Here is a 22,818-nt window from a genome sequence, read left to right as displayed (position 1 = left end):
TTAAAAACAAATTTTTTGCTTTAAAGAAAAAGCTGAAAACAAAGCTTGACTATCTGGTTATGTTCAGTATAGTCATTCTTTATGAGCGAAAAAGGGGACAAAGTTTATTGAAGATACATGACCCCTGAAATGCTCGAAGACTTAACTATAGCATTAGCTAAATTTAAACACATTAAAGTTATTTTCACTGTGTCATATGAAGAGACCTTATATTTAACTGCCTTGCTCTTTAATTATCATCTGTTTAAAAATGAAAACAAAACCAAAACCCCGTGATAATTTAACAAGCTCATTCATCTATATCACCTGAAGTGTCTTCAACAATGAAAATAAAATTTAAGATAACATATACAAATCCATTTTTTGTAACATGGTGACTAAATTAACATATATTTATTGAATACTGTGTATTTGATTGATACTGTTACCTGTTGAACACTCAGAGGTAAATCAAACAGAAAGAGTGAAACAGGGAGAGAGAAAGAAACTTTCTTCCTGGGATGTTCTCTGATAAAGTCTGCATTCTATAATATACAACTGAAAGCCATGTTTGTTTACAAACAACCCTTCATATTAGTCACAAATCACAAATCCATTTGTAAATGATGATGTAGGTATCACTTCTCTTTTGAAGCTAGGAGTTAAGTAACTAATTTCATTTTAGAGAAAAATAGAACCATTCATTAACTTGCAAAAACTTTGCTCGTCTCATAAAGAAACACATTTTAATTAAGGTTTTTTTGGTTGTTAATTTCATTTCTTTGTTTTTGCCTTACTGATCAAGAAAGGTCCTTCCAAGAGTAAGAAAGGTCCTTCAAAGGGTAAAAAAAAAAAAAAAAAAAGACATAATCATAAAGTGTTAAGTGTTAGTCGCTCAGTCCTGTCCCACTCTTTACAACTCCATGAATGTAGCCCACCAGGCTCCTCTGTCAATGGAGCTCTCCACAAAAGAATACTGGAGTGGGTTGCCATTTCCTTCTCCAGGGATCTTCCCAACCCAGGGATCAAGCTCACATCTCTTATGTCTCCTGCATTGGCTGTCGAGTTCTTTTACCACTAGCACCATCTGGGAAGCATAATTAAAAGCAACATTTAAAAAAATCATATCACTTGGGAAACAAAAGAGAGAAATCAGCAGCATGAGTGGTAAAATATTGCATTTAATAAAATTAAAAGCCAGTCCTCAACTGTGATATTAACAATATAATCATTCTTTATATTCCAAATGTGGACTCTGCTTTCTAATTAAATTTTCTATAATAAAAATGCAACTTTTAGAATTTATAACCAAAGGAACTAATTTATCATAGATTTAGTAAGACAACAGTATTAACTTTCACATAGTCTATTTAAACTTTCATCGCTGATATCTTTGCCTATTGGCATAAAATAAATAATAATTGTGTGGAATATGAAGATTAAAACACTATCAAATTTGGAGCTACCAAAAATACCAAAAAATGTGATTAATAGACTCCATTTACCAGACCAAAGAAGTAAATACAAACATTTGAAAAGATTGCCATCAATATGTGACATTCCCAAATTATTTTCTGAATATTAATATATGCAGAGGAATAAGAATATTTATATATGAACTCAAATGAGGTCAAATCCATATTAATGATACCAATGACACCCATTTAATAATCTATAGCTTAGAATACTTTATGCCTAATTTACCCTTATTTAATTATACAGAGCCCCTGCAGTTTAATAAACATTTACTATAGCTTCACCTTGCTTCTAGTCACTGTACTGGATGGTAGGAATGCAAAGATGAGTAACACAGTATAAAGTTTATCACTGAAGATATCAAACCCATAGGGGTTCCTGTGTAGGCAAACACTTAAACCAATCATTTCAATATAACATGCAAAATGTTCATGTAATCTTGCATTACCTATCTCTAGAAACTAGCAAGATGGTTTCACAATGATGTAGTAAAATACCAGAGTCACATCTCTGTGTCTCCACTATATGTCTGAGTATACTTTATAGTCTGAGGTTAGGTACTGAAATGCTCTTTCCATTGAAACCTACTTTAAAATACCAGTCTCTGGAAACTGGAGCTGCTCTCCTGGAATAGATAAATGGGCATCATTCACATCATAATGTTATTCATTATAAGCTCCCTTTAAGTACGAGTTCCCAGAAACGTATTTAGGCTATATTCATAGAAAATTACACAGAGTTTTTGGAAGCAAATTTTTGGTAGAAAAGTGAAAAGCAGAGTGTTAAAAGACACAGAAAAATGAATATCACCCCCAAAACAGATACAGGCTAACTCAAATTATGAAGTAAATTCACTGAAAAATCATGGTGCAATCCATAAATTCATTTATCTATATTATTCATATGTGTGCTTAGTGGCTCAATCATATCCGACTCTTTGTGACTTCCTAGACTGTAGTCCGCCAGGGGGATTCTGCAGGCCAGAATACTGGAGTGAGTTGCCACGCCCTATCCAGGGGATCTTCCCAACCCAGGGATCGAACCCAGGTCTCCCATATTGTAGGCAGATTCTTTACCATCTGAGCCACCAGGGAAACCTAAGAATATTGGAGTGGGTAGCCTATCCCTTTTCCAGGGAAATTTTCTGACCCAGGAATCGAACTGCGGTCTCCTGCATTGCAGGCAGAATCTTTATCAGCTGAGCTACCAGAGAAGCCTATATTATTCATAAACATATCATTGTAAAACATACTATACACATTCTCTAAAAGATCATAGGATCCTGAAAGAAACAGTAACTATGCAACTTGGTCCATTAATTTATTTTTGCTAGCCAGTTTCAGATATATTTTCTTTTATTCTATTTGTTTGTCCTTTTTTCTAGGTGGCTATCTTGCCAAGAATTTGTAAAATAATTTTTCAGGGTAATTAGAAAAAATAATAGACAGAGAGATAGATGGATAGAGAATATCTAAATATATATAGATATATACATATATAGTTTGATTAAAAATGATGTTATATTTATTCACATGGACATCACCAGATGGTCAATACTGAAATCAGGCTGATTATATTCTTTGCAGCCAAATATGGAGAAGCTTTATACAGTCAGCAAAAACAAGACTAGGAGCTCACTGTGGCTCAGATCATGAACCTCTTACCGCAAAATTCAGACATAAATTGAAGAAAGTAGGGAAAACCACTAGGCTATTCAGGTATGACCTTAATCAAATCGCTTTCAATTATACAGTGAAAGTGACAAATAGATTCAAGGGATTAGATCTGATAGACAGTCTGAAGAACTATGGATGGAGGTTCATGACATTGTAGGAAGCAGTGATCAAAACCATCCCCAAGAAAAAGAAATGCAAACAGGCAAAATGGTTGTCTGAGGAGGTCTTACAAATAGCCAAGGAAAGAAGAGAAGCTCAAGACAAAGGAGGATAGGAAAGATACACCCATGTGAATGCAGAGTTCCAAAGAATAGCAAGAAGAGATAAGAAAGTCTTCCTCTGATCAGTGCAAAGAAATAGAGGAAAACAATAGAATGGGAAAGACTAGAAATCTCTTCAAGAAAATTAGAGATACCAAAGGAACATTTCATGCAAAGATGGGCTCAATAAAGGACGGAAACAGTATGGACCTAAAAGAAGCAGAAGATATTAAGAAGAGGTGCCAAGAATACACAGAAGAACTATACATAAAAGATCGTAATGACCCAAGTATCATAGATGGTGTGATCACTCAACTAAAGCCAGGCATCCTGGATTGCGAAGTCAAGTGGGCCTTAGGAAGTATCACTATGAACAAAGCTAGTAGAGGTGATGGAATTCCAGCTGAACTATTTCAAACCCTAGAAGATAATGCTGTTAAAGTGTTGCACTTAATATGCCAGCAAATTCGTACAAGAGCTGACTCATTAGAAAAGACTCTGATACTGGGAAAGATTGAAAGCAAGAGAAGGGGGCAAGAGGTTGAGATGGTTGGATGACATCACTGACTCAATGGATATGAGTTTGAGCAAGCTCTGGGAGATGGTGCCAGGAAAGCCTGGCATGCGGCGGTCCGTGGGTCACAGAGTCGGACACGACAGAGTCGGAACAACAACAACAATGCTAAATGAGTTGATCTCTGAAATTTATTTTTAAATAGAACTACCATAATTTTTATATATCTGATTGATTAATTTTCATAAGTCCCAATTAGAGCTGTTGGCTCATTCTTTTGTTTTATTTTAAAAGGTCTATTGTTTCTTTTTACTACTTTATATATGCTACATAAATTTGCTTCCATGATTCAAATACATCTATAGTATAAATGTGGGAATGACTTATTACTGGTTAATAGTATAAAAAGCAAAAACTTAAATTGTAAATTTTGATCATGAAACTTAATTTTTCTCTTTTATGTCATAAGACTGAGTGTTTAGCAAAAATTTAAATGAGGCGCCTGCTTAAATCTCTTCAAAACATGATTCAGACTAGACTTCACCTTAAGAAGAAGAAGAAGAAAAAAAAAAGACTCAGATGCTAAATGTAAAATCACAATCAGACATCTGAAAGTTTTTGATGAATATATCCTTTTAAAGTTGCTCATCATCATTGCCATCTTTCTAAATTCCATATATATGTGTTAGTATACTGTATTGGTGTTTTTCTTTCTGGCTTACTTCACTCTGTATAATCAGCTCCAGTTTCATCCATCTCATCAGAACTGATTCAAATGAATTCTTTTTAATGGCTGAGTAATACTCCATTGTGTATATGTACCACTGTTTTCTTATCCATTCATCTGCTGATGGACATCTAGGTTGTTTCCATGTCCTGGCTATTATAAACGGTGCTGCAATGAACATTGGGGTACATGTGTCTCTTTCAATTCTGGTTTCCTCGGTGTGTATGCCCAGAAGTGGGTTTGCTGGGTCATAAGGCAGTTCTATTTGCAATTTTTTAAGGAATCTCCACACTGTTTTCCATAGTGGCTGTACTAGTTTGCATTCCCACCAACAGTGTAGGAGGGTTCCCTTTTCTCCACACCCTCGCCAGCATTTATTGCTTGCAGATTTTTGGATCGCAGCCATTCTGACTGGTGTGAAGTGGTACCTCATTGTGGTTTTGATTTGCATTTCTCTAATAATGAGTGATGTTGAGCATCTTTTCATGTGTTTGTTAGCCATCCGTATGTCTTCTTTGGAGAAATGTCTATTTAGTTCTTTGGCCCATTTTTTGATTGGGTCGTTTATTTTTCTGGAATTGAGCTGCAGAAGTTGCTTGTATATTTTTGAGATTAGTTGTTTGTCAGTTGCTTCATTTGCTATTATTTTCTCCCATATATATGGAATTTAGAAAGATGGCAATGACAACCCTGTATGCAAGACAGGAAAAAAGACACAGATGTGTATAATGGACTTTTGGACTCAGAGGGAGAGGAAGAGCGTGGGATGATTTTGGAGAATGGCATTCTAATATGTATACTATCATGTAAGAATTGAATCGCCAGTCTATGTCTGACGCAGGATGCAGCATGCTTGGGGCTGGTGCATGGGGATGACCCAGAGAGATGTTATGGGGAGGGAGGTGGGAGGGGGGTTCATGTGTGGGAGGGGGGTTCATGTTTGGGATAGCATGTAAGAATTAAAGATTTTAAAATTAAAAAAATAAAAAACTAAAAAACTTTAAAAAAATTAAAAAAAGTTTTTCTGATAGCTTCATTAAAACAGTAAAACAGAAACAAAACAAAAAATCAAAAGAAAAAGATAACAGTGATTAATCTTAGCAGTGTATTTTATTTATGACCCACTATATAAAAAATGATTTTGCCAATATTTAACCAAATAAAAAGTTAAGATGTTTTACGTTAAAAAAAATAAAAAATAAAAAATAAAGTTGCTCATCATGTTATGTAAAGTAAAAGAATGTTTAAAATCATAGAAAAACAATGAATTACCTAGAAGGAAAATTAGGCTTTGTCATAAAAGTGAAGGAAGATTTGGAGGTTCTGGGAGAACCAGAAAAGTAACCTCTATGAAAATATTCTCAAATAGGAAAGACATACATATATTAATAAGTTATATGTAACTTAATCATAGACTTTATTAAACAGTTATTGAATATACTTATCAATGGCTTGACTATCTTACTACTTTATATATAATTATTGTAATTATTCTTTCTTCCACTTTTTTAAAATTAAAATTTCTAAAAAATCGATTGAGTTTCGTGGGCTTTTATAGATTAGCTATTTCATCTGTTAGACTTTAACTTCCTAAGCTAAGTAATCAGTTGCTGAGATTATTCTGAAATCTATAAACTCTCTTTATAGGTCTGTTCCCTGTAAACCTGGCTTAAAAACCAAATTACCAGGTGCAAAAATAAAACACCAATGCTTCTATTTTTGATTCCATGCATGACATTACATTCAAAAACACTTCAGTATGAAAATTGAATCAGGATGTTTATATAAAGGAAGTAGAGTCCATGTAATATGATTTCAGAGTTTTGAGAATAAGATGCAATGTGAATGTAGAATAAATGGTGCATGAGAAGCCCAAAGTTTTTCTCCATTTTTAGCATACAAGACTTGAGTGCCACCAGACATCATAAGGTACTTTTGTGAATTTTAGGAGCAAATGAGGCTTTGTGAACAGGAAATATACAACTTGCAGTTTTATTTCCCTCAGAAATCATAAGAGATTTAAAAATGACTCTAAAAGCACTCTCGGGTAAAATAGAAAATAGTTTATTATTTGTAACTACTACATGCAAAAACACATCTTTCATTTCAGATATTTCAGGTATTTTTTGTTTCTTAAACTATGAATATATACTATCTTTAGAAGAACAAAGTGAGCATTTTCTGAAATTTACAGAATCAAAATGTCTTTGTCTTTATATATGTTTCATCAATTTCAAGCAGCCTGAGGGAAAAATCAAGTATGCTAGTATATGGTATGAAAAGCATCCTAAAATTCTGAGGATATTCACAGCTAATTTTTGTAGGCACTTTTTTCTTTTCTGTTGTATTCCAATATCTTAAGTTATTTCATTTTCATCCTGAGAAAAACAAAACATCTTATTTTTTTACCAGTTGTCTAGATTTTTATTTCATTATATAGTAGGATTGACGACTTGGCATGCTAAAAGCTTCTCTTAAACTTCAACAACACAGAGGAAGAAATATTTTCTGAAAATGATTTTCCTAAGCAGATTCATTTTACAATTTAATTTCCATCAGTGAGGTAAAGGTCAGTGTGAGCCTATAAGAAAGCTAATTTGCATGAGGTATGTATGAGGACTATGAAAATAATATAATGTGAAATATTCATAATTTAAGCTTTTAAGCCAACCTCAGGGCAACAGCGTAATTATTACAGGAAACAGCTCAACAATTACAACAAACTTTTTTTTGATGATGTCAACTAACATACTCTCATCCTAAGAGACATAAAGACAAAATCCTGTAGAATAACAAATTCTTAGAATTTGCCTCCATATGTTCATTGATCAATGCTATCGGTCAACTCAACACAATTCTCTATGTAGTTCTACTAATCAAGTAATTCTAAGCTGGCATTGTTTATCTTGATTACCTCTTTGCACCTTACCAAACTTACACTAGTATTTTTTTAACCATGGCAACCAACACGTGCTTCTTTATAACTATGGCCTGTGTTTATCTATTTGAACAGAATTCTTACTCAAATTGCACTCTGATTCAAGAGCATGGCAGACATCTATTGATCTGTTGCTTCTTTATCTCAAAATCAAATGACTATAAAAGTGTCATAGAATTATCATCTCAGGGTCACTTATCTGATCGCTACTCTATTCCCTTTAAATTAGAAAACTAATAATCTTCTATGTTTCTCGATAAAGAAGTGTATTTTCTTGAACTCTATTGAGCATGTGAGTTTATTAAAATTTTATAATAGATCTTACAAAATGTTAATTCAGAACATGATCCTATTTCTCCACTGACCTGAAATCTTACAAAATGTTAATTCAGAAACATGATCTTATTTCTCCACTGACCTGAATTTCTTGTTGTTGTTCAGTCACTCGGTCATGTCCAACTCTGTGGCCCCAAGGACTGCAGCATGCCACCCTTCCCTGTCTTTCACTATCTCCCACAGTTCGCTCAAACACGTCTGCTGGGTCAGTGATGCCACCCAACCATCTCATCCTCTGTCGCCCCCTTCTCCTCCTGCCTCAGTCTTTCCCAGCATCAAGGTGTTTTTCAACGAGTCGTCTTTTTTTATCAGGTGGCCAAAGTACTGGAGCTTCAGCATCAGTCCTTCCAGTGAATATTCAGGGTCAGTTTCCTTTAGGGTTGACTGGTTTGATCTCTTTGCAGTCCAAGGGACTCTCAAGAGTCTTTTGCAGCACCACAGTTTGAAAGCACGTAGTAATTAGCCTCCAATTTAAAAAATAAATTAATTTTTTTAAAAAAGAAAAAAGAAAGCGTGAAATTGAAAGCACACTGCATGGCCTATCCCGCTCCCAGTTTCCTTCCTGGAGCATTTGGGCGTAAAACCTCTGAAAATCCCTCTACGCCTCCTGCAGCTTCCTCTCTCATCCCACAACCACCCAGGCCTACGAGAGTGACCCTGACATGGAGTCTGGATTCCTGGTACTTTGCTGGACTTTGCAACCTCTGCCCAGATGAATCGAGTGTTTGAGGAGATAATCAGTCCTTGGGGGATGGGGACCTGGGGATAAGAAATGGAGAAAAGACTCAGTCCTGGAGCTACTTGAGAATCAGCCCCTGAGAACTAGAGAGGCCACTCCCAGGTTTCTACTGGAAGAACCAAAACCAAGCTTTGAGAGAAGCAAAGCACCTTGTTGTATGATTTTTAGTTAACTTCTTTACCAAAAGGTCAAAGTCAGGTTATGTCATTAAATGAAACCTGGGTTACATGCTTTTCATCCACTATTTTCTTTCTCAAACACAATAGAGAGATTTTACCCAGTGTTGTTTGCTTCTATTTTAAGATTTTGTCCTTTCTTTACCCTGGGTTTTCTTAGTCGATATACTGAAAAATTGGACAGCACTACAATGAGCACTGCTAAACAGAAGTAACTGTGATTTAGAAGTTCTTTCCTGATTTGATTTTATACTTCTCTGAGATGGGTACCCTTCCAAAGAGGTTCTAACATAAAGCAGTAACAATGCTTGTTTAGCAAATATATGTATTCATGTCCTCTTTGGTTTTCTATACTATTTTTTCCAGTAATCCTAAATGATAATCAAATTAGTAATGACATTTTTTAGGGGCACGTTAGCACAGCTTGAAGGGATCTTAGTTCCCCGACCAGGGATCAAAACTACCTCCCCTGTAGTGGAAGCAGAGTCCTAACCGCTGGGCCACCAGGGATGTCCCACTGAATACATTTATTGAGGGTATAATATGTGTTAAGCACAGTGTTCTATCCTTGCCACTTAACAGTGTTTTGATTCTGACAAACAACATAACCTCTTTGTGACTGTTTTCCAGCTATAAATTAGGAGATTGTAATGTCCCTCCCTTATAGTTTCTGGAGGACGGAATGAGCTAATCTACTGAAAGAATTCAGACAGATGTCTGACACATAATAAGCACTCAATACATGTAGCTCTTGTTCCATGGAACAGGTCTATTTGCAAATAGCTGAATTATAGGTAGAACTGCCATCTTCTTTCCTTACTCCCATTCTTAAAAGGTGATCACAGTGAAGACAGGGTAACAATATTTAAATGGTGATTTCCTTGATTTTTGCCTTCATGTGCGTGGGGTGGGTGTGTGTGTGTGTGTGTGTGCCCCTATTTATTGTGGAAGGCAGAATTCTAAGATGGCCCCATGACTCTCACTCCCTGGTTCACAAGTCTTCTTAAACTGTGTACCCTTGAATGTGAGTATAATTTGCACATGTAATATGTACTGACTCCCTGGGTTGGGTTATGTTGCTGTTGTTTAATTGCTAAGTTGTGTCTGAATCTTTTGCGACCTCATGGCCTGTAGCCCACCATGCTCCTCTGTCCACGGGATTTCCCAGGCAAGAATACTGGAGTGGGTTGCCATTTCTCTCTTCAAGGAATTTTTCTGACCCAGGGATTGAACCCATATCTCCTGCTTGGCAGGCAGATTCTTTACCACTGAGCCACCAGGGAAGCTGGGTTGGGTTATATTATACAGTAAACTATGATGGAATAGTTACTCCTGTAGTTACACAACCCAGGCCAATACCATCATTTCAGCCATGTGACTCTGCAAAGAACTCAGGTGTGCCCTACCCAGAGTCCATACCTACTGCTAAGTTCGTGGTAGTTTGTTATACAACAAAAACAGAGATACATTTTCTTTAAACCTCTAAACCCTTTACGTGCACCTCTTTCATAGCATTTATATAGTCCTCATCTGATACTAATTCAGCTATTAAATATTTATTGAACAACTATTATATATCGTGAACATATAAGAACTGCTGGGGATACATAAACTGATAAATTAGACATGATCAGCTACTTATTTTTAAAATGTTATGCCCCAAATTGACTAAATACATCAGACAATTTCACATCAGTGCAAAGTTCAATGGGACATTGATCTGACTGTACACTTTGCAGCAGACAAAGGAAGCAATAGATTTTTGGGGGCTATTTATTCAATGTTAGGTCATTTATTCCCACCGAGAAAATTCTTTTTGCAATGACATTTTTAGAGAGATCTGTTTCATTTTTCACGAAGTTACTGTGAAAGAGTAACAAAGATTTTTAAAAAGCACCTTAAGCCTCTTGAAGGAAGCATGTTTTACAAATGTTAAACAAGATTACTGTTAACAAAAGGCACTTATTTATAGAATCACTCTTATCCAAGTATATTGCCCTAGTGTTCTATTTATTTAAGAAAAGACAATTTTTAGTTTCTTCATCAGATCCAGTATCTTCCTCAGTCTTTGAAAAACTGTTAGGCAATGATTATCCTAGAAATGGATATTAAAAGGGGGATGGGAGGGAGTTTCAAAAGGGAGGGGATATATGTATACTTATGGCTGATTCATGTTGAGGTTTGACAGAAAACAGCAAAATTCTGTAAAGCAATTATACTGCAATAAAAATTAAATTAATTTTTTTTTACCAAAATGTGATCGTTTTATTATAAACATTGTTTTCAATGGTTGTATAATAGTCATCTAAGATGATACCATAATGTATTTAAACAAGACTCTATTGTTTCATATTTCAGTAGTTTCTGAATTTCTTAGTATAAACCACATTTTCCTAAATATTTATATAGATAATTACATACATACATACATACATACATACATACATACATTATTATTCCTTGGGATGAATCTCTAAAGATAATTAGGAACTTCTGATACATATAACCAAATCGTCATTCTAAAAATTTGTGTCCAGTCATCATGCACTGAACACACATTTACTAACTGAGCACTGCCTATGGCCAGAGTTGTGCTATGAGATGAGGATTAAGCAGTGACTAAGACAGCACAGACCCTGTCCTAATAGAGACATCACTAAGTATGTAAACAGCAGTATTGGATGTCAGACAGGGGGGATCCAGGGACTACTGGGGCTTAAGCAAAACCACACCGAGTTTCCAGCCCTGTGTGGGTGTGCCTGCGTCCCTTAGTCCTGGCCAGCGTGTTCCAGTATCACGTCACTTGTGTTTTATATTTAAGTTCACAGAAACAAAGATCGTGGTAGAACTATGTTTTGCATTTGTCCATCTATACAATCTAACATAGTGCATGAAACAATCTTTTATGATCCCTGTCTCACTTAGAATTCAATCTTTTGAAGCACCTTGTTCAAAGATTTAAGTTTAATGAACTGAATCAGCAACTGGGGAGGGAATAGTTTCTCAGGTTACAGAGCCCAGACATCTGCTTCCAACCCCACTCTTCCCTCACAGAATGTCACGCGTCCATCTGTGGTGGTGGTGCTGGGGGGACTTTTGATCATCTTTCTTTTAGGGAATACAATGAATTCATTACATTTTTCTTTTCATACAGGTGTATGTTTTACCTCCCTAGATTGCGAGTAAGTTAATGAGTTATAGTCACAGTTTTAGGATGCAGGAACTCAAAGTTACTCAAAAAATGGTTGACTAGTTGACTGACTGTCACTTGGCTGTTTTACTGCTGCCTAATGACATTTGTTAGGACTCTGGGTTTAGGTTATAGAATTCAGATGTGCTTAAAGAGGCTATTAAAAAAAAGTATTGAGCTTGTTAGTCTAAACATTCCTCTCAAATTCTTGTTCCCCTTAAAGTCTTCCTTTATTGTCCCAGGGTAGAGGAGAATGACTCATCATCATTTTAGTGGCATAGCAGGCTTAGAGAGAGGTCTTAGAGTTCTTTTTTTTTTTAATTTAAATTTTTATTTTTACTTTATTTTATTTTACAATACTGTATTGGTTTTGCCATACATTGACATGAATCCACCACGGGCATACATGCATTCCCAAACATGAACCCTCCTCCCACCTCCCTCCCCATGGTGCTGGGAAAACTGGTCAACCACTTGGAAAAGAATGAAACTAGATCACTTTCTAACACCACACACAAAAATAAACTCAAAATGGATTAAAGATCTAAATGTAAGACCAGAAACTATAAATCTCCTAGAGGAGAACATAGGCAAAACACTCTCTGACATAAATCACAGCAGGATCCTCTATGTTCCCCCCCCCCCCCCCCCCGAGAATTCTGGAAATAAAAGCAAAAATAAACAAATGGGATCTAATTAAAATTAAAAGCTTCTGCACAACAAAGGAAAATATAAGCAAGGTGAAAAGACAGCCTTCTGAGTGGGAGAAAAAAATAGCAAATGAAGCAACTGACAAACAACTAATCTCAAAAATATACAAGCAACTTCTGCAGCTCAATTCCAGAAAAATAAACGACCCAATCAAACAATGGGCCAAAGAACTAAATAGACATTTCTCCAAAAAAGACATATGGATGGCTAACAAACACATGAAAAGATGCTCAACATCACTCATTATTAGAGAAATGCAAATCAAAACCACAATGAGGTACCACTTCACACCAGTCAGAATGGCTGCGATCCAAAAGTCTGCAAGTAATATATGCTAGAGAGGGTGTGGAGAAAAGGGAACCCTCCTACACTGTTGGTGGGAATGCAAACTAGTACAGCCACTATGGAGAACAGTGTGGAGATTCCTTAAAAAATTGCAAATAGAACTGCCTTATGACCCAGCAAACCCACTGCTGTACATACACACTGAGGAAACCAGAATTGAAAGAGACACATGTACCCCAATGTTCATCGCAGCACTGTTTATAATAGCCAGGACATGGAAACAACCTAGATGTCCATCAGCAGATGAATGGATAAATTAATTTCAAAAAAGACATTCTCACAAGCATCTTTTTAACCTTAATTTCAACAGGCATCAGACTCATAATTGATTGTGGTTTTGTCATTTCAATTAGTATTGTAAATTAAAATACAGTCTTATATTTGACCTTAGCTTTAATCTTCACACTTAGAATTCCCAAGACAGATGTCAGTTTGTAGTGTTGTCTAATCACTTTATTATTGTTTTACCAATAATTTCTGTAAGCCCCCAAAAGACACAATTCATATATTGAAATTCTAATTTCCAGTTGCCAGCTACCATATACTTTGTGGCTCCAAGATGTTAAAATCTCAGGTTGCAATTAGAGACAGAAAAAAACACTATGAATAAAGAACAGACACACACCTTTTCAAAAAAGTCCAATTGAACCTGACTACGATTTAACTTGAAAAAGAATATTGGGAAAACACACTTTTCATATCACACATATATATACCCATCTGTCTTTAGCTTGAAGCAAAAAAGTAAAATGTCAATTAGAAGCTACTTATTCGTGCTATGGAGTGAATCTAAACCAGAAAGCAGTTGCCATTTCTAGAAGTATCTATTGTAACTGTCACTTGGAGGTTAATGCATAGTAAAAAACAGTTTTATAAGTAGCTTTCATGACACTAAGTATCTGATCTTTTGAACAATTTCTTAATGTACACTAAAATGACTAACTTTTAAAATAATTCTGTGATCTCTGGAAACAAAAAACAAACGTGAATTTAGGAAGCAAACATCGTTGATGGAAAGGCTTGCTTTTTTTCTGGTCTTTTTGAACATTTTCTTTCTTTACTCTGTGGTAAAATTTTATCTCATCTCTTATGAGACACACATTCAAGAAGGATGTGTAGGAGGTTAAGAGGTGGCAGAAGAGTAAAGGAATTCTTCTAAGGTTAATTCTGCGAAATCCAGGACCCTATAAAAAAGTGTTTACGAGACTCCTTGTATAGTAATTCTAGCAGCAATATACTAGCTACCATCACTCGGCCTGTTTACTTGTCTTTTCTTCCATGAAATTCAAGTTCCTTAAGGATAGGAACCACTTGGCAAAATAGGAAAACATAACCAGTGTTGGAGTCACTCATCCCCATGTTTTATGCTAGCCTTTCAGTTTCTATCTGTGTAATCACATTGTTTGTCAAAAATTAACACTGGCTACGCCAACTTCCTTTTTCTGTCCGAATAAGCAGGCGAGGGCTGCTCTGGAGGCTGAATAGCACATCTGTGAGCTAGACTCCTTTCATTTTTTTTTGCTTGATTTCCTTCTCATTTGCCTTCGTGCCCAAGGTTGCAACAAGCTGAAGCCTCTGATGTCTGCCTGCCCAACAGAAAGAAGAGGACGCAGGAAGCATGCAAAGAGCTCCCTCCCAAGGGACTAACTCCTCCTTTCTGGAAGGACACCCTCCCCAAGGACTTCTGTCTAATCACATCGGCTCTGCTCCCTGGCCACAGGGTGGGGGTACTGTAATTTCAATTTTATAATTTTAAGATGAATTATAAATGACACAATGCATAAAAAACCTGTCATGTGCCTGACTCACACTGATACAAAGGTAATATCAACTGCATGAATGAGTACACAGAATACATTTACTTAGAAAAAAAATTTACTGAAGTACTGAGTTTTTTTCACATGATAAAGGTAGGGGTGTCAGGATAGGGTATGTTGGTTTGTATTTCATTTCTAAGCTGAGTGTCTAGACCTAAAAACAGATTTTTTTTCCAGTTGTACAGTTCACTGAGTAGCTTCTTTAATGTAACATATGCATATTTCTATTTACTATAAAATATACTTTCACTTCCCTGGTGGCTCAGGTGGTAAAGAGTCTGCTTGCAATAATGCGAGAGACCTGGGTTTGATCCCTGGGTCGGGAAGATCCCCCAAAGAAGGAAATATCAACCCACTCCAGTATTCTTGCTTGGAGAATTGCGTGGACAGAGGAGCCTGGCTGGCTATAGTCCATGGAGTGGCAAAGAGTTGGACACGACTGAGCAACTAACATTTTACTTCATTTTCAAGACTTTAACTATGTCAGCAGAACAATGTATATGCTTCACTGAGTGATTGGTAACTGAGTTAAATGAACCACATCCAGATTGGAGGTGTGTCTCATGATGTCTATACTGAGAAGCTTGCACATTTGTTTATGAGAATATCTCATTTTTATAATACTTTTTATATATGGTATTAATATATATTAATGTGCTTATATATATATTTAACTATTTATATGGCAGTATCTATTTTTTAAATTTAAAATGTGGATTCTATCCATTTCAACTTATCCTTTTATTGTCTTTCAGAAATCATAAGCCAGAATAATTTAATATGTTTACCTAGACCAGATGGACTCTAACAGATCAGTTAGATTGAAGAGACTAGACAAGGAGAACTCTTGACAGTACTGACCCAAACTCTCAGCTATATGCAAATTAATTTACTTAGTGAAATAGTCTGAAATATTATGATAACAAGACTGTTCTAATTATCTGTCCAGGTTACTTTCCCAACCCCAGATTCAGAGGCAACCCACTCCAATATCCAAGCCTGGAAAGCTATCAGTATCAGGTAAAACTGTACCCTCAGAGCAGTGAGTTACCAACTGTGAAATGAATCATTCTTGTTGTAGATCTAACATTGGCTTTGGTGCATCATTTCCCTCAATCAGTTTCTGTGCTTTGCACTTTAGTTCTTTACTGACAAGTATGATTTTGAGCTTATAACTATTATGGCATTTGAATTCCCTTCCTCAAGTACCTAGGAGTGTGGAGTGGTTGTGAGCATAGCAACCAGAGAACAATGGGGCAGACATCAAATCTCTGCTTCAAAACATACTGTTATGTGAACTTGCCCAAGTCGTTAATTGCTGCTTACTCATAAATTTTCTCATCTGTAAAATGAAAATAATTATTCCTACATCATTTGCTTTTTAGATTTTTAACATTAAAGTGCAGTTGGTTTACAATGTGATAGTAATTCCAGATAGTCAACATAGTGATTATTTTATAGATTATACCCCATTTAAAGTTACTGTAAAATATTGACTATACTCCTTGTGCTATACAATATATCCTTGTATCTATTTTATACATACTAGGTGTGCCTCTTAATCTTCTACCCCTACATTGATCCTCCCCTTTCCCCTCCCCACTAATAACCATTAGCTTGTTTTCTGTATTTGTCAGTCTATTTCTGCTTTGTTAAATACATTCTTGTTATTTTTTAGATTCCACATATAAGTGATGACATGGAGTATGTTTCTTTCTCTATCTGACTTATTTCAGTAAACATGAAACCACCCCAGTCCATCCGTCCATCCACGTTGTTGAAAATGGCAAAATTTCATTCAAAATGGCTGATATTCCATTGTGTGTCTTTATATATACAATAGAATTTAACTTATATGCAGAGTACATCATGAGAAACGCTGGACTGGAAGAAACACAAGCTGGAATCAAGATTGCTGGGAGAAATATCAATAACCTCAGATATGCAGATGACACCACCCTTATGGCAGAAAGTGAAGAGGAACTAAAAAGCCTCTTGATGAAAGTGAAAGAGGAGAGTGAAAAAGTTGGCTTAAAGCTCAACATTCAGAAACGAAGATCATGGCATCTGGTCCCATCACTTCATGGCAAATAGATGGGGAGACAGTGGAAACAGTGTCAGACTTCATTTTTTTGGGCTCCAAAATCACTGCAGATGGTGACTGCAGCCATGAAATTAAAAGACTCTTACTCCTTTGAAGAAAAGTTATGACCAACCTAAATAGCATATTCAAAAGCAGAGACACTACTTTGCCGACTAAGGTCCGTCTAGTCAAGGCTATGGTTTTTCCTATGGTCATGTATGGATGTGAGAGTTGGACTGTGAAGAAGGCTGAGTGCCAAAGAATTCATGCTTTTGAACTGTGATGTTGGAGAAGGCTCTTGAGAATCCCTTGGACTGCAAGGAGATCCAACCAATCCATTCTGAAGGAGATCAGCCCTGGGATTTCTTTAGAAGGAATGATGCTAAAGCTGAAACTCCAGTCCTTTGGCCACCTCATGAGAAGAGTTGACTAATTGGAAAAGACATTGATGTTGGGAGGGATTGGGGACAGGAGGAGTAGGGGACGACAGAGGATAAGATGGCTGGATGGCATCACTGACTCCATGAACGTGAATCTGAGTGAACTCCGGGAGTTGGTGATGGACACGAAGGCCTGGCGTGCTGCGATTTATGGGGTCGCAAAGAGTCGGACACGACTGAGCGACTGAACTGAACCGAACTGATACACACATACACACACACATGCATACCACATATTATTTATCCATTCCATCTGTTGATGGGACACATAGGTGACTTCCATATCTTGGCATTCCTAAATAATGCTGTCATGAATACTGGGGAATATGTATTTTTCTGAATTAATGTTTTTATTTTCTTCTAATATGCACCCGCACCGGCAGAAATATCAATAACCTCAGATATGCAGATGACACCACCCTTATAGCAGAAAGTGAAGAGGAACTAAAAAGCCTCTTGATGAAAGTGAAAGAGGAGAGTGAAAAAGTTGGCTTAAAGCTCAACATTCAGAAAACTAAGATCATAGCATCTGGTCCCATCACTTCATGGCAAATAGATGGGGAAACAGTGGAAACAGTGTCAGAGTTTATTTTTTGGGACTCCAAAATCACTGCAGATGGTGACTGCAGCCATGAAATTAAAAGACGCTTACTCCTTGGAAGGAAAGTTATGACCCACCTAGATAGTATATTAAAAAGCATAAATATTACTTTGCCAACAAAGGTCCGTCTAGTCAAGGCTATCGTTTTTCCAGCAGTCATGTATGGATGTGAGAGTTGGACTGTGAAGAAAGCTGAGCACCAAAGAATTGATGCTTTTGAACTGTGGTGTTGCAGAAGACTCTTGAGAGTCCCTTTGACTGCAAGGAGATCCAACCAGTCCATCCTAAAGGAAATCAGCCCTGGGTGTTCATTGGAAGGACTGATGCTAAAGCTGAAACTCCAGTCCTTTGGCCACTTCATGCAAAGAGTTGACTCATTGGAAAAGACTCTGATGCTGGGAGGGATTGGGGGCAGGAGGAGAAGGGGATGACAGAGGATGAGATGGCTGGATGGCATCACCGACTCGATGGACATGAGTTTGAGTTAACTCTGTCAGTTGGTGATGGAATGGGAGGCCTGGCATGCTGCAATTCATGGGGTCACAAAGAGTCAGACACGACTGAGCGACTGAACTGAACTGAACTGAATACACACCCATTAGCAGAGTTTCTAGACCATATGGTAGTTCTATTTTTAGTTTTCTGAGGAATATTCTTAATTCATTTAATTGCTTGGGAAAGTAAACGAGAGAAGACATTTATCCAATTAATATTTGCTTGCTGCTACTGCTGCTAAGTCACTTCAGTCGTGTCCGACTCTGTGCAACCCCATAGACGGCAGTCCACCAGACTCCCCCATCCCTGGGATTCTCCAGACAAGAATACTGGAGTGGGTTGCTTTCCTTCTCCAATGCATGAAAGTGAAAAGTTAAAGTGAAGTCGTTCAGTCATATCTAACTCTTCACGACCCCATGGACTACAGCCTTCCAGGCTCCTCTGTCCATGGGATTCTCCAGGCAAGAGTACTGGAGTGGGTTGCCATTGCCGTCTCTGAAAATTTGCTTAATATCCACTATTTTAAAGATTCATAGTATTTACTTAGGATACTCTTTAATTTTATTGTCAAGAAAAATTTTTGTGTGGCTTATTCTGCATCTCATAGTTTCTTTCTGTGTACTGGTGGAATTCTTTTCCAGCCTTACCTCAACACTGCTGCTGCTGCTGCTAAGTCACTTCAGTCATGTCCGACTCTGTGCGATCCCATAGATGGCAGCCCACCAGGCTCCGCCGTCCCTGGGATTCTCCAGGCAAGATATCTCAACACTACTCTTGGCTAAATACTCCTTGACTCTGAACTGAAAATTGTGCAGTACTTTATGCATATTCAGTACTTTTTATTCCCCAAAGATTTGCTCATAAGTTTTTTGAGACTCTCCCAATCTTTTTTCTTTTGAAGAACCATTAGATACCCGTCAGGATAAATACAGTCATCTTCTCACATTTTAAGTATTGAATGTTGAAAATGCTCTAAATTCTAAAAACACATAGATCACATTCTGATGGAATTATTCTCTATACATATTTATGATTATTTATATTACATTCTGTTATCCTCTCCATATAAAAGTCACATTTAAGATTCTAACTATGGTTTATTTACTTTGGACCCAACATAGGGTCTCATACATAGCAAAAACTGAAAAGTTTCCACGAACAAATGAATGTCTGGGCCGAGAAGCAGAAAGTGACATTTTCAAGAATTTACATTAAAAATCATTTTAAATATCCACTCTTGTTCTAACTACTTTAAGGTGATGGTAGTTGAAATGAGATTAGAAGTCAGATCCAAATTCAAACTCAAGAGTTTTTCCAACTACAATGTCCCCTGCTCATTACTTTCCTAATCAAAATGACAAATGAGAAGTACAAAGTTTGAGACATTTTTAAAGCTATGGTTAGAGCATTGATGAAAGAGCTTATTTAGGTAAAATGTTAATTGTTAATTTTATCTAAAATATTTTTAGCCTTCAAACTATAGAAGAAATAGAACCAGAACTATTTTTAAAAAGGGGGAAAGTAACAGGTAATTTCATATGCATTGTCATATATCAGCCCCAACATATTTTGCTTTTGGAGCTTTTATAATGTGGGGGTGTTTGGTGTTCTCATTTGTATCCTGCCCAAACAGCTGCCATTCACCACCTGCCGCGCAAAACCCACTCACACTTTTAAAAGACTCTAGAATTATGTAAAAGGAGGCTTCTTCCAAATCATCTACCCGTACTTCAAATGTCACCCACACCTTTGCTTGGCATCAAAAAAGTATCACAGTGTGAAGGTAAATAACACGAAGATTTATTTCTTACTCCTTTCCAAACCCACAAAATCTTTCGCATGCTAGCATAATATATCTTGAGTTATGCTGAAGAGTTAGTGAGTGAAATGGGCATAGGAGAAAAACATGCTCAAGAAGTTATCTGTATTTTTATAGCCTTGTCTACCTTGAAGCCAAGTTGTTAATCCACAGAAGACATTAAAAAGACCATAATTTGGGGACTGATGCCAGCTCTGAGGGGAGACCCTGCTGCTGGCAGCTTCCCAGTGCTCGCCCTGTTGGAGCCAAGTTTATACTTAGATTCACATGCAAGCTTACCTCAGAGATACTGTGGGTTTGGTTCCAGACCACTGTAGTCAAGTGAATATCACTATAAAGGGAGTCACAAGGTTCTGGTTTTTCAGGGTATATAAAATTTCTGTTTACACCATTTTGTAGTATAGTAAGTGTGCAGTGAAGTAAAGTGAAGTGAAGTCACTCAGTCGTGCCCAACTCTTTGTGACCCCATGGACAGTAGCCTGCACCAAGCTCCTCCATCCATGGGATTTTCTAGACAAGAGTACTGGAGTGGGTTGCCATTTCCTTCTCCAGGGAATCTTCCCGACCCAGGGATCGAACGCAGGTCTCCCACATTGTAGACAGACGCTTTACCGTCTGAGCCACCAGGGAAGTCCAGGTGTGCGGTAGCTTTATATCTAAAAAAAAAAAAAAAATGCACATTGCTTAATTAAAATATGATGCTGCTGGGAAAGAGCATTAATTGATTTTCTCAAGGAATGGCTATCACAAACCTTCAGTTTGTAAAAAAAAAAAAAAAAAAAAAGCACAGATTCGGGGAAGAGCAATAAAGCAAAGCACAACAGAACAAGGTGTGCCTGTGAACACCAGGACACTTCTGCGACCTCAGCTCCTTAAAACTGGGAGAGGAACGGGTTGTGCAAGTTCTGGGTTCAGCTTGGGTACTCTGTCCAAGACAGAACAGCACGTGTTTTTAGGAGCAGAGAGGGACTCTTATCTTTCATACTTATGATATTAGCACCTCTTCAAGGGACATATATGTCTCGGAGAGAAAAAGGACAAAACGTAGTCAGGTAAAGAAGGATCCATGTGTAAGACACATTGGTAGTTTATTTTAATAATCACACACACACATACACACACATATGCACAGTTTGGATAAGTCTGAGGTTTTTGTAAGAATAACATTATAAGAGCAGGATGGCTCAGCATAAAGTGGCTGCCCTGATTCAGTTTCAGAACAAAAACATTGTTACTCATCTGTCATTGTCCCCATACAAAAGGCAACACACTTACGGCTTAGAAAGCTAATGGAAATCTACTTTCTGTCACGTTGCAGCATAAAATTGTAGTATAAGATAATTTAAGAGGGAGATTTTCTTCCTAGAATTTCAACTTTCTGAAATGTATCAATTCTGTCTCTGCAATTTCTAAAGTTCTATTTGTGCAAACATTGACTCATCCCACCATGGAATTTTTATATGGTTGCTAAAAGTATCAGGAAGCACATTAAATCACTTAAGTCCTGCCGAAGGGAAAAGTAATAACCAAGAAGAGAGTTAATTCTGAAAAGTAATTTCTTAGCAAATAATCTAATTACCTTTTACAATAGCAAAGGAAGGAACGCATTGTTTTCTTTCATTTCAAATATGCTAATAGGTACAAACTACTGAAAAACAAAGATTTAATACTTTCAATCAAAGAAGATTTATTTTTAATCTAAGAGGAAGTGATCTTAGCCATAAAATATGATAGGAATGACTAAACAAAGAATGCATAAAACATAGGCTTTGTGCACTTAGAAGGTTATTGCCGAAACAAGATTCACAAAATATGCTCAATGCATTGGGTTGCACATATTATAAAGGTTGAACCATATGTGCCTTCAGGATTGAGGAGGTGGTAGTTTTTGTTTGGATTAGATCTGATTATATAGATCTGACAGAGAGAGTGCCTGAAGAACTATGGATGGAGATTCCTGACATTGTAGAGGAGGCAGGGATCAAGACCATCCCCAAGGAAAAGAAACACAAAGAGGCCAAATGGCTGTCTGAGGAGGCCTTGCAAATAGCTAAAATAAGAGGAGAAGCTAAAGGCAACAGAGAAAAGGAAAGGTATACCCATTTGAATGCAGAGCTCCAAAGAATAGCAAGGAGAGATAAGAAAGTCTTCTTCAGTGATCAATGCAAAGAAATAGAGGAAAACAATAGAATGGGAAAGACTAGAGATCTCTTCAAGAAAATTAGAGATACCAAGGGAATATTTCATGCAAAGATGGGAACAATAAAGGACAAAAAATGGTCTGGACCTAACAGAAGCAGAAGATATTAAGAAGAGGTGGAAAGAACACATGGAAGAATTGTACAAAAAAGATCTTCATGACCCAGATAACCACAATAGAGTGATCACTCACCTAAAGCCAGACATCCTGGAATGTGAAGTCAAGTGGGCCTTAGAAAGCATGACTATGAACAAAGCTAGTGGAGGTGATGGAATGCCAGTTGAGCTATTTCAAAT

Source organism: Ovis canadensis, chromosome 12 (genome assembly GCF_042477335.2).
Source record: "Ovis canadensis isolate MfBH-ARS-UI-01 breed Bighorn chromosome 12, ARS-UI_OviCan_v2, whole genome shotgun sequence".
NCBI lineage: Eukaryota > Metazoa > Chordata > Mammalia > Artiodactyla > Bovidae > Ovis > Ovis canadensis.
This window is presented reverse-complemented; position numbering follows the sequence as displayed.